A 13,672-nucleotide genomic window follows, 5' to 3' on the forward strand; every position below is an offset into this window, starting at 1 on the left:
AATATATTCCTGGTTAAAAATGGTCCTGCACCTGGATACAAGCTCATTAGGCATAAAACTTGAAAAGTGTGTCAATCAAAGGATATCTGTACCAATGGAAAAAGGGCATGGCAAATAACCCTGCTAGAGTTCATGCCCACAATCAGTCACCCATTTGATTGTTTCAGGAATCATGTTATTCTCCCACATTCTCAATAGCCCTCAGATTTTACTATTCGACAGCACACTAGCAATATTTGACAAATCCTCTATAGAGAAATATTATTTATTGAATATTTTATTTCTCATTTGTTAATGCTTCTGGAAAGTGTTTATCCAAAACTATTATTAAACATTTATTTTAATAAGAAAAAGTTTAACATTACATATGTTGAAAGAAGAGAAAACATGCAGATGTTGTTGAAAATTTTCAATAAATATTTAGTTCGGCCCGTGTCTTAGTCCAAGTTTTTAATTTTGGCCCTCCGTGAATTTGAGTTTGACACCCCTGTTCTAGGAGAAAAGGCTAAATAGGTTTGCTCTAAATACACTGGGTTCAAAAGGATGGAGGCAACCTCATTGAAGCATAGAAGATTCCAACTGGTCTCGACAGAATAATTGATTGGAGAATGTTTTTCCTCCTGAAGCATGGATTGGTAATGAGAAGAGGCTGAAATGTGGAACTAAAAGATAGAAGGAGAATTTCAAAATATAAGTGTGAGTTAGAAATGCTCAGTAGCTCAGGTAGCATCTGTGAGAGCACTTTGTAAAATCAAAGGGGTCATTAAATTATAGAAAATTTATGGTGGAGAAACATAGGTGCTGATTGAAAAAGAAATTCCCAACATAATCCCAGCTTCTAGATGTGGTCCACATCAACACAGATCACAGCTCTTCAAGTATACATCCAAGTTCCTTTTGATTGTGTTGTGATCTTGCCATGACCACACTTTTAGCAGTGAGTTTCAAAAAGATTTTTTTTTCTTTTCTTCTTCCACCAATTACTTTAATTTCACGTCTCTGGTTTTGACGCACTTTTTGCTAAAGGAAAGATATATTTCTTATTTTTTTATTTAGATTCCACACATTGTCTTCCTTTCTTGTTATTAAATAAACATTCCTCCTCATAGCTACAGTCTTCTAGTCCTGACAATCGCTTTGTCAAAGTCCTTTCTGCCCAATTCACTCTAATGACATCTTTCCGTTTATGTGGTCCAGAATAATATGGAATCACAAACTGTGGTCCAGCCAGTATTGTATGTGTGCAATTCCAGCATGTCCTCCCGACTCTATAAACCATGTGTTTTTTTATTTTATTTTGCTACTTTAATTACCTGTCCTGCTACCCTTAAGGATCTGTGGATATATACTTAGAGGTGCGATCTTCCACACGACCCAGTATCCTTTCTCATTTTGTAAATTCCCACATGCCAGGTGCTGGAAAACTGGAGCAGCACAAAAGATTTTGGAGGAACTCAACTGATCAGCCTGCATCCATGAAAGGAAATAGATGGCCAACATTTCAAACCAACTAATGAAGGGTTTCAGCCTAAAACATCCAAGATTTAAGATGTAAGATTCCTTATTGTCATGTAATGATATAGGAAATGTCATATTAAGCAAAATTTATTTCTGCCTACCATAAGGCAAAGAATCGGTGTTGGTATTGCCCAGCTGTGAAAGAAAAAGAATAGCAAAAGAGAGTCCCTTCATTGACACTGAATTGATTCAGCTCTAGTGCTCCTGCAGCTGCACATTGTGGATTGTCTTCTGTGAATGTTGTCTGACCCACTGAGTTCCATGTTTAATTCCACTCCTTCTTAAACCTCTGCAAATGCAGTGCTTCAAATTTCCACGGACTAAATGACCAGGCTTTTGATAATTTCCAAGTGGTCCAGAGTTTTTGTCCTCATTGCAATTGCCCAACCAAACAAAAATAAAAAGTAGGAAATACTCAGCGAACCAGACAACACCATAGGAGAAAGAAAGTTAATGTTTCAGATTGATGACCATTAAGCTCTAATTCAAGTTGAAATGTTGTATTGGCTACTACTAATCACCAGCAAGCGTAACCATGGAGATCTGTTGGTATGCTTCAGAGTACCCATTAGCATGTTCCAGATTCATTGTGTTGGGATCAGGAAGCCCAGAGCATGCTGGAAGCCAAATGTGTTTTCAACTGACCTTCCACCATAGAATCCAGGGTTTCACTTGAACAATAAGCCGAGGGCCAGATGCACTTCGTTCCTGGCCCCTCAGCTTTTCTCCAGCCAAAGCTGTTGCAGTAGGGCCACCAACCTTCATTAAAAAGGTAAGTGAAGGTCAATAATTTATTCTTCTTAAATATTTTAAATTAATATTTTTTATTTTAATGTAATTGTTCAAAGTGCATATCATTTTAATTCTTTATTAATATATAATTTAAATTATTAATATAAATATTTTCAGCTGATTGTCACCAGTCAAATATATGGAAATGTGTGGAGTTAGAAGGACATTGAGACATTGTGTGAGGAGGGCTTTAGTTTTAGTGCCTAGATACAGCTCATGGTATACAATATACCCTTTGTTGCTACAGTAGTGAGATTATGGAGTCATTGGGAGCCATGTGCCACACAGAGGACTAATGTGTGTTGGAGGATAAGGGAGCCTGGAATTGACCATGAGGCACCATCCAGATATATTTTTTTTCCACAGCTACTGCTTCAGCATTTTCTGTTTTAAATTTCCAGCTCCCAGAAAAACTTTGTACACAATGATAAGATTTGAAGAGGCATGAATTGAGATTAAGATGTGTGCAGAATTGTTTGCCAGGCAGAAAGAAAATGGCAATGAAGTCTCTGTAAAATTTTCCAGCAATGGAGATAAGTACTTTTGTAATCAATTATGAAACTCTATCTGGCAGCCAGATTCTAGCTTTAGTTGAAAAACCAGTCAAACATGTAGGCCAGCCGTTGGCATTGCAGTGACGGTGAAAGGCTTGTGAGCTGATCAAAGCTACTTTAACGTTGACAAGATTGAATAGCAACACAGAAATCAGAGGAACTGGCCCTTACCATGTGGAACCAAAGAAAAAGATGCATATAAATGTGAAAAGAGAAAGGGTAAATGCATTTAGTATAGTTTACCACACAGTGATCAGACACCAAATGCCTTGTTTCTTTGTGACTTCTAAACCTAATATTGACACGTAGAAAATAACTTGAGAGGCTGAGACCAAGTCACTGATCTACAGGTTTTTATTCACAATGGACAGGAACCTCATCCTGAACCATGACCCAAGCTTTCTGGGGAAGGGTTAAGGTGTTAGAGGCTTTATTCAAGGTCAAAAGAGGGAGGGGCCACAGGTAAGTCACAGGTCGGGGAGGAACCAGGTGATCAGAAATACAACAGTTCACCACACTTATTCAAGAGGAATAGATGCTTAGTTGGGAAATTACAATCATTCCATCAGAGAAAAAAACTTGGGTGTGGGAATGGGAAAACACGCACTATATGTTGATGACTTTATGCGGAAGATGCAACAAGCTGGAAATAGATCATTAACAATGATTAATCAGCTCTTGCCACCTTTACTTAACACATACCAAGGTCAACCCAAATATCTGTTTATGTTTCACATGAAAAATAACCTTTTGTTTCTGAGTTTGGAGGTTATTACTTTAATCGATGAGATCAATTCAAAGATAATTCAGAACAAAAGCCAGACAGTTGAAAGAGAGGTTTCTATCTCACCAGAACCAATCACATTGGTTCAAGATCAGAAATGAAAATTGTCCAATCAATTAATCAAAGCATGAACTTGGAGCAGGTGTGTTACTTTCAATTTGGGATCGGGGTCAATTGCAAGCATCACCAGATTATGGAAAGCTGTGATTTATCATGGATTTTTAAATTTCAAATAATTATGGTACTAAATCCATGTTCCATTCCTGAAAACTTTAATGATGCAGTATGTTAGACACCAGAGATGAAAATTACTGTTCTCCATTTTAGTGCTAACATGAACACAAAAATGATAACCTGAGAAGGGTTATGAGCAGAAGCCTAATAGCCTGAATACACCTGAGATTGTCTGATCTCGGAAGCTAAGCAGGCTCAGACCTGGAGGGGAGACGGCCTCGGAACACCAGGTGCTGTAGGTTTCTGTGAAGGGTGATGATAAAGTGGCGACACTCTGTCTTATGGTAGACAAAAGTCAAAGAATTTCATGGATGTTACATTCTAAATGTTGTATTAAGTGACAATAATGGAACCTTTCTCTTTGCAAATATTTAAAACATTGGCATCAAGCAATCTGCTACAGGAGCTTAGCAGGTTGAGCCGCATCAGTGGAAGAAAAAGAATGGTCAACAATCAGGCCTGAAATTTTAATCTTTATGTTGTCCAACTGATGCTGCATTGAGTTCCTCTAGCAGATTGTTGATTGTTCCAGATACCAGCATCTGCAGTCTCCTGTGTGTCTCCATTTTCTACGTGTGGTGTTTATTGACATCCACATTTTAACCTCAAGCTTTAATTTTAAAAATCCACAGAAAATATTTGAAATACTCATGATCTTATCAGTTTGGAAACAAAAGTGATCAGATCAATGTTTTAATGCGATCCTTCATGACGTTAATACATTTTTATCATTGGCTTTGGATTTTCATGCTATTTATTTGGATTCCATTTCATGTGGTCTTTTCCATAACTGTACATTTTATTCCTTAGTAATCTGACCTTGTAAATTATATTGCAGACAACAGATCTGTGTGGTTGTACAAATATATTACATTTCTTTAAAACTTTTTTTTATTAATCAACTCTTAATTACTTACAAATCCATCATTTTCAATAGTTAAGTCAGCACATCCTCCTCTTTGAACTTCCATGGACTTCTGAATAGCATTTTTTTTTGTTCCTGTGAAAGTAGAACACACTCCTGGGCAGAGTCAGGCTCTCCAAACAACACAAGTGCAAGTTGCACTCTATGTACTTTAGCCCGACTTATGAGCTTGTGTTCCATTGCATTTTATTAAACATTTTTATGAAAACAGAAAATGTTAGAAATACTCAGCAGACCAGAGAGCATCTGAAGAAAGAGAGAGAGTTAATGTTTCATGAAAAGTCTCAGACTGGAAAAGTTAACTACCTTATATGTCGGTGTATAAGACAATGCCCAGAAGTTCCACTTAAAATGTAGGTTTTAAGCTATACTTGGTGTACAAGAGTACCACAAGTCTAGCACTTACTGGTGTGAGCTTACTGCCCAAATCTCTTTCTCCCTTTGGCTTGGCTTCGTGGACGAAGATTTATGGAGGGGTATGTCCACGTCTGCTGCAGGCTCGTTGGTGACTGACAAGTCAGGCAGGCAGGCACGGTTGCCCAAATAGTCCTATACCAACCATCCCACTAACCAGTGGACTGATGCTTTTCAGCACACATACTAAGCAACAAAGTCTCGTTTATTTAAAATTTAGCAATTTATTTCAAGTAATGGCAAAACACTATCAATTACCTTCCATAATACCCATCAATCATTCCCAGCTGGTGTAACATTAGCATCGGTTCTTTTATAGGAACAAACATGGTATTTAGTATAATTTTACCATTCACAATATTTTAAAAGCAAATTGCACAGTAAAAGTTTAAATTTTAACAGCATATTTTAATAAAATTATTACTACTTGAGCCTTTCCAAGAAACCTTGTCAGGTATGTTAGACAGGTTTATAATACATTTTTATTTTTTTTAATATAATGTTACTATGAATCCAGTTTCCCAAACGCAAGTTTCAGAAGAAAAAATATTTAGTGGTAGGACCATAGGAGTTATACTAGTGTTTTAGTCTGTTTGCCATGGGGGGCAGGATATTAAGGTTTGGATTTTATACTTTGGCATATAAAAAGACCTCTGGTTTTGGGGTGAAATTTTTAAGGATCAATTCCATCTTATTCGCTGACATATACGGAATGTTTCTCTGTTCACCAATGCTCCCTAACCTGCTGAGTGTTTCTGGTGGTTTCTGTTTCTAATGGACTTGTATTCACGCCTTCAGAAGAGCTGTTTTTCATTGCACACTGCTTGTTGTGAAATGTGGTCAATGTCATAAAGGTTAACTGGTATTCAGAACCACCGTGAAAAAAAGTCCATCTGGGGCATACACTCGCTTTGAAAGAGTTTTCAATTAGTCCCATGCCTGTGCTCTTTCCTCTGGCCCGAAAAATATTTATTTTATAAACTTTTCTTTGAATCTTCTACCATTCCCCTTTCAGTAATTACATTTCAGAGCACAGCAATGTTCTGAGTGAAATGTATAAGATCTATTTCTCTATCCAATCAAACCTTTCAGCAATACTTCCTGCTACTGGAAACAGGTTCTCCCTGTCAACTCTATGCTAAAACTATTCATCAGTTTGGCTATGTCTACTATATAACATGCTATACATTTTAAAGAGCAAAATACTAACTATAGTTCTACACATAACTAACATTCCTCTTCCTTATAACAAAGGTTCACAAGCAATAACAAAATGACTGGCCAGTTAACATTGTTTTTGATGATGCTTTGAGAGAAAGGAATGTTGCCAAACATGAAAAATAAGGCCAATACCTGTATACACAATTGCTTTTGAGCTACCAGCTTGAAGTTCAATGACGTGTAAAACAAGGTTTTTTTAAAATCTTTAGTTCAGTCTGACTTTTTTCATTTATTTTACTGTTTCAGTTCCTAAATCATTCCATTCGAAGTACATAGACTTTTATCTCTATGATACTCATCTAAGTTGAAACTGTAGCGGCGGCTACACTGCTCCTGCAATAACACACGCAACCAGACAGGTTGAGCTCAGTGAGCAGATTAGTTGATTGCAGGCTGCTGGGCTGCATTTATACTCCCAACCCAGACCTGGCTGAGAACTGCGCTGGAGGGCGCTGACGTCATCTGGGCGACACGTGGTCACCAAGCGTGGGTTTCTGAGCCCCGAGCTGGAAGGAAAGCAAACCCCCAACGGCGCCATTTTGGCTGGCTGCCCCGCCGCGTGGCTTACAAGCGGGGCCAGTTCGCCTGCCTTGTGGTGAGTCGGCACACAGCCCTCCCCACCCACCCACCCCCCAGAACCGACGCCAATGTCCTTTTTTGCCAGGCGGCCTCGCTTCTTGAGCTGGCCAACAACCACTGGCTCGGTGGGATCGAGGTGCGCTGGCTTCAGCCTGTCCATGGTAAACAGCTCATGTCTGCTGCCCAAGTCCAGCATGAACATCGAGCCGGAATGTTGTATAACCCTGTACGGCCCCTTGTACGATCGCTGCAGAGGTGCCATGGTCGGGCCCTGTGAAACGAAAAGGAACTCCGTGGAAAGCAGTGCACCAGGAACGTGAGTCGGGAGGTTGCCATGTCTGAGTGGCGGCGGGGGTTTGAAGGAGTCCAAGTGTGCCCTGAGGTGAGGAAGAAGTTTGTGCAGCGACCGCTGGGAATTGTGAGGTGTGTTGATGAACTCACCAGGTAGTGCCAGCGGCACATTGTAGACCAGCTCAGCTGATGATGCCTGCAGATCTTCCTTGGGAGTGGAGCGGATGCCCAGGAGCACCCAAGGCAGTTCGTCTGTACAGTCAGGAGCGGTGAGGTGGGCCATGAGCGCCAACTTAAGGTGGCGGTGCAGATGTTCGACCAGTCCATTGGCCTACGGGTGGTAGACCGTGGTGCAGTGTAGCTGTATCCCCAGCCTGTTGGTGAGCTGTGCCCAGAGCGCAGATGTGAACTGGGCGCCCCAATCGCTAGTGAGGTGAGCCGGGATGCCGAACGGGGTGACCCAACCATGCAACAGGGCTCGGGAGCAGGAGTTGGTGGAGGCGTCTGGCATCGGGATCGCCTCGGGCCACCGAGTGGTGCGGTCCACCACTGTAAACAGGTAATGGTTGCCCCGGGAAACGTGTAAGAGCCTGACGATGTCCACGAGAATGTGGCTAAACTGTTCCCAGATGTGCTCGAAATCCTGTACGGGTGCCCTGATGTGCCTGTGCACCTTGGATGTCTGGCAATGTCTGGACAAGCCTGCAATCTGCTACTGCAGCCCATGCCATACAAACTGTTCTGCCACCATGCGGACCATAGACCTGATGGACAGATGTGAAAGGTCGTGGATGTGATGGAAGACCTGCCTGCGCCACTGCTGTGGAACCAGTAGCCACAGGGTGCCCAAGGAGATATCGCACAGGATGGTGCTTCACCTCTCGGAATCGGGAGGTCTTCGATCCGCAGGGTGACGATGGCAGTCTTGAAGGCCCTCGTCTCCTCATCAGCTTCCTGGTCCCGGGTGAGGCCGGGCGTCACCGCGCAGATGGCCGGTTGCGAGAGTGCATCGGCAACTACATTGTCCTTCCCTGCCTTGTGCCAAATGTCAGTGATAAACTCTGACACGAAGGAGAGGTGATGCTGCTGGCAGGGCGACCAGGGATCCTTTGTCATCGCGAGCGCCTGGATGAGGGATTTGTGGTCGATGAAGATGGTAAAAGTCATCCCATCAAAAAAATAGTGCGGAATGCCGCACTGCCAGGTACATGCCCAGTAACTCACGGTCGAAGGCACTATACTTGTGTTCTGACGGGCAGAGCAGGCGTCTGAAGAATGCCAGCGGCTTCCAATGCCCATTCACCTGCTGCTCCAGGACAGCACTGAATGCTGTGGCAGAGGCATCGACAGAGAGTGCCATATTCAGGTCGGTGTGCGGGCGGACGAGCATGGTGGCCTTCACGAGGGTGTCCTTGGCGGCCTTGAATGCGGTGCAGGCTTCTGGGTTCCAAGCGAACATCTTGTGCTTGTCTGCGATGAGGGTGAACAGCGGCTGCTTGATGCGCACAGCTCCTGGGATGAAGTGGTTGTAAAAGTTGACCATACCCGTGAACACCTGCAGCCCCTTGAGGCTGTTCGGGTGTGGGAACTCACTGACGGTGGCAACCTTCACAGTGGCGGGTGTGGCTCCTTCTGGCATGATGTTATGGCCCAGGAACTGCATGGACTCTTTCCCAAACTGGCACTTGGCCGGGTTGATGGTAAAGCCGAAGTCGGCCAGCCGGGAGAAAATGGCACGTAGGTGGACCTTGTGTTGCGCCCGGTCCTTGCTGGTAACAAGGATGTCGTCCAAATAAATAAAGACGAAATCCAAGTCCCTGCCCACTGAGTCCATGAGGCACTGGAAGGTCTGAGCAGCATTTTTGAGCCTGAACAGCATGTGCAGGAATTCGAACAGGCCAAAGGGGGTGATGAAGGCCATCTTGGGTATGTCCTCAGGGTGCACCGGGATCTGGTGATATCCGTGCACCAGGTCAACCTTGGAGAAGATCATCGCGCCGTGCAGGTTGGCCGTAAAGTCCTGGATGTGAGGGATGGGGTAATGGTTAGGAACGGTTGCCTCATCGAGCCGTCAATAGTCTCCGCAGTGATGCCAGCCACCGGAGGCTTTCAGGACCAGGTGGAGCGGCGAGGCCCATGGGCTGTTTGACCGCCGAATGATCCCCAGCTCCAACAGGTGCGAAAATTCCTCCTTCGCTACCTGGAGCTTGTCAGGTGGGAGCCAGCATGCCTTGGCGTGAATCGGCAGGTCCTGGGTGGGGATGTGGTGGAACACCCCGTGGTGCGGCGAGGCAGCAGAGAATTGCGGCTTGAGGAGAGTTGGGAACTTGTCCAGGATCTGCTGGAACTCATCTCTGGGCATGCTGATCGTGGCCATCTGTGGTTGCAGAGGCGTCAAGGCAAATGACCTGGAAGGTACAGGCGTCCACCAGCCACCTACCTCGAATGTCCACCAGAAGCCCGTGTGCGAGGAGGAAGTCTGCACCCAAGATGGCAATCAGGAGGGATGAGACGGTGAACCTCCACGTGAAATTCTGTTGGCCAATCTGGAAGTGGACTGTCTTGTCTCCATAAGTCCGGAATGCCATTGCGTTGGCCGCATGGAAGGGAGGTCAGTTCCTGGATTCGATAGCCGTGGCCGGTATGACGCTGATCTGGGCTCCAGTGTCAACAAGGAACTGCCGGCCGCCTACTGAGTCCCACAGGTAGAGAAGGCTGTGTCCTTGGCCAGCTGCTGCAGCTATTGACAGCGGCCAGCCTGGTTGTTTCCCTGGAACAAGCAGGGCTGACGACACTTCTGAGTCTTGGCTCCCCAGCACTGGTGGTAGAAGCAGAGGCCTGAAGGGGATGCCATGCCCCTTGGTTAAGCTCTTGGGAGCCCCTGCAGGGGCCGGGTGCTCTACTGCAGCGCTAGGGGCGGTCTTGGCGTGGTCGTCCCCATGCCTCATGACCTACTGGACCACTGAGCCTTCCGAGAATCATGCGAGCCCTAGCTCTTGGGCCTTCTGGGCAACCTTCCTCGGGTCAGTGAAGCTCTCCTGAACCAGCAGTGGGCGGATGTCCCCAGGCATATGTTCGAGGAAGATGCGCTCGAAAAGTGGGCAGTTGGTGTGCTCACCCATGAGCACGAGCATCTCATCCATCAGGGTCCTGTCCCCCAGGGCATTGAGGTACAGCATCTGAGTGGCACACTGTTGTCTGGATAGTCCGAGGGACCCAGTAAGCACTCGCTTGATGGTCTCGTACTTGTCCTCGGCGGGTGGATGCTGAACAAGGTGCAGCATGTGTCTGGCGGAGGCCTGGTCCAGGGCAGCAACCACATGGTAGAATTTGGTCATGTCCGATAAAATCTGGTGGAGGTGAAACTGGGCCTCTGCGTGGACGAACCAGGTCTCCGGCTCCTGTACCCAGAATTCAGGCAGTTTCTCGGCTTTAGCGTTTATCCCATGCTCGCTCATGATGGGTTCAAAGATTTTTGAACCAGTTGGGGTCACCAATTGTAGCGGCAGCTACACTGTTCCTGAAAGAACACACACAACCAGACGGGTTGAGCTCAGTGAGCAGACTAGTTTATTGAAGGTTGCTGGTCTGCACTTATACTCCCAGCCTGAACCTGGCTGAGAACTGAGCTGGAGGGTGCTGACGTCATCCGGGCGTCATGTGGTCCCCAAGCGCGGATTTCTGAGCCCCAAGCTGGGAGGAAGGGAAACCCCCGAAGGCGCCATTTTGGCCGGCTGCCCTGTCGCGTGGCTTACAAGCGGGGCCGGTTCGCCTGCCTTGTGGCGAGCCGCCACACAATGATGAATTCAAAGCAACACATAGGTATTTAAAATTATATTTACCACTGCCTAGCAAGTCCTTGCCATCACATCAGTGACCAAAGCATCCCACTTATAAATGGGATGGGCCAGTCTTCTATATGTACAGCCTAATTAAAATTAATTTTATTTTAAAACTAATTAAAATTTAAATATATATATATATATATATATATATATATGTAGACATGAAAATTTATTGCTGAAACATAAAAAAATTATTTTCCAGGGACGCCTATGTGTTTTTTTGTATTTTACGTTCAAACCCTGAGTATAATTTGATTCACAGCAAATACTTCTACAGCTACCTTCTCTTAATCTTTATGGACACCTTCAAAACCTCATTACAGCTGTCCAGTACCTACGAATTTCAAGACAGCCACCATCATCCAGGTACCAAAGAGGGCAACAGTAACAGGCCTCAATGACTACCACCCCATGGCACTGACCTCCACTATTATGAAATGCTTTGAGTGTCTGGTAATGGATTACATCAAATCACACCTCCCAGAGACATTGGACCTATTTCAATTTGTCTGTGGGAGAAACCATTCCACTGTTGATGCTATAGCCTTATTCCTCTGTATGTGCATTATGCCTGGTTGTGTGTCTGCATGTTTTGCACTGAGGACTAGAGAATGCTGTTTCATTAGATTGTACTTGTACAATTGGATGATAAATAAAATCTTCAGGCCTTTTTGTCATTTCCCCACCAAACCCCTCTCAACTTTCCAGCAACTTCACATTGAACCAAGACATTTAGGTTATGAACCCAGCTCTGTGACTCCATTGTCCATCCCCACTAATCATCCCCAATACTCATCCCCTGATGGCAGCAAAGACTGGATCTCCATCTCCACATTACCCTTCACGAACATGCAGGCCCCAAACAGACCTTCCAAGTGCAGCCACATGTCACCTGTAAATCATTATGGGTAATTTATTGTCTCCAGTGTGTCAGCCAAATCAGATACAGTTTAGGCAATCACTTCATTGAGCATCTTCTCTCTATCTATTGCAACAACCAGGATCTCCCAGTGTCTAGCCACTTTAATTCCACCTCTCATTCCCATATTAACAAGTCTATTGCCTACTTTTTTCCCCAATCTGAAGCTACATGCAAATTAAAAGAGCAACGCCCAATATTCCATCTTGGTAGTCTCCAACCTGACAGTATCAACATTGTAGCGTGAATAAAAACTCTCACGACTGGAAGGAGAACATACGCTTTTATTAGCTTATAACTAAGGGTAGAGACTTACAGTAGTCTTCAGAAGTGCTAAGGGTTTAGGCGGGAAACCAGGGTTATATATGGGTAGATGGGGGTGGAGCTGGGAGGTGGAGCCAGCCATCAGTATAACACACCACCAGTGAATCTCAGTTCACTGCATTCACCCCTTTCTGCAGAATTTAGGGTCTATGGATGAAGACAAAGAACATTGATTCAGAAAAAAAATACTAAAAATATACAGTTATTTACAAATTTAAGTGATCTGGGGGTCTGGAGATCCTGGTGGAGCACCTAAGCACAGGAGGGCCTTGGGCTCCTTGGGTCTCCTGATCCCCTTGTGAGGGAGGAGTGGCAGGCAGGGTCTCTGGCTCTACAGTGGAGGGGGATGCACTTTCCTCCTGAACCGGATTCCTTGAGGCCCTGACTGGGAGTGGCAAGAATGAGCTCCACGCCTCATAGGGCACTTGAGGGAATGGACATTCTGTTCCAGCAGGTGCCAGGTCCCTGATGGAGATGGTGTCCTCCTTGCCATCCAGGTGTATGTGGGATTTGCATGGAGGAGTTTTACCATTTCCATTAGGGTGTCGGTCTTGCTTTTCCTCACATCCTTCCTGAGAAGGACCGGGCCATGAGTTGGGAGTATAGTTCCCGATGCTGACCTTCTCACAAAATTTAATAGGAGCTTGTGAGGAGTAGCATTGGTCACTGTACATAGTAACGACTGGATGGAATGGAGTGCCATAGGGAGAACTTCCTGCCAGCATGAGTCTAGAAGGCCTCTTGACTTGAGGGCCAGTTTGACAGTTTTCCAGATCATGGCATTTTCCTTTTCAACCTGCCTGATCCCCCAGGGATTGTAGCTAGTAGTCCTCTGGATGTGATGCCTCTTGCCACCAGGTACTAACGTAGCTCTTTTCTCATCAAAGATGAGGCCCGGCTGCTATGTATCTAACTGGGATACCTGAACAGGGCAAAAATGGAATCTAGGGTCTTTATGACTGACAAAGTGGATGTGTCTGGACATGGGATGGTGAACGTGAAGTGGGAGTACTCATCAATGACAGAGAGGAAGAAAGTGTTCCCATTCGTGGAGGGGAGAAGTCCCTTAAAATTAACACTGGGCCATTCTAAGGACCTGGATGACTTAATCAGGTGTGCCTTTGCAGGGCAATAGAAGTGTGGCTTTCACTCCACACAGACCTGGCCATTTCCCAGACACCTTCCATGGAGTAGGGCAGATTGCATGCCTTGACAAAATGAGCCAGCGAGTGCCTCCTGGATGGCAGAGCTCATTATGTAGCATCTGCAGTT

This window comes from Narcine bancroftii, chromosome 1 (genome assembly GCF_036971445.1).
Source record: "Narcine bancroftii isolate sNarBan1 chromosome 1, sNarBan1.hap1, whole genome shotgun sequence".
NCBI lineage: Eukaryota > Metazoa > Chordata > Chondrichthyes > Torpediniformes > Narcinidae > Narcine > Narcine bancroftii.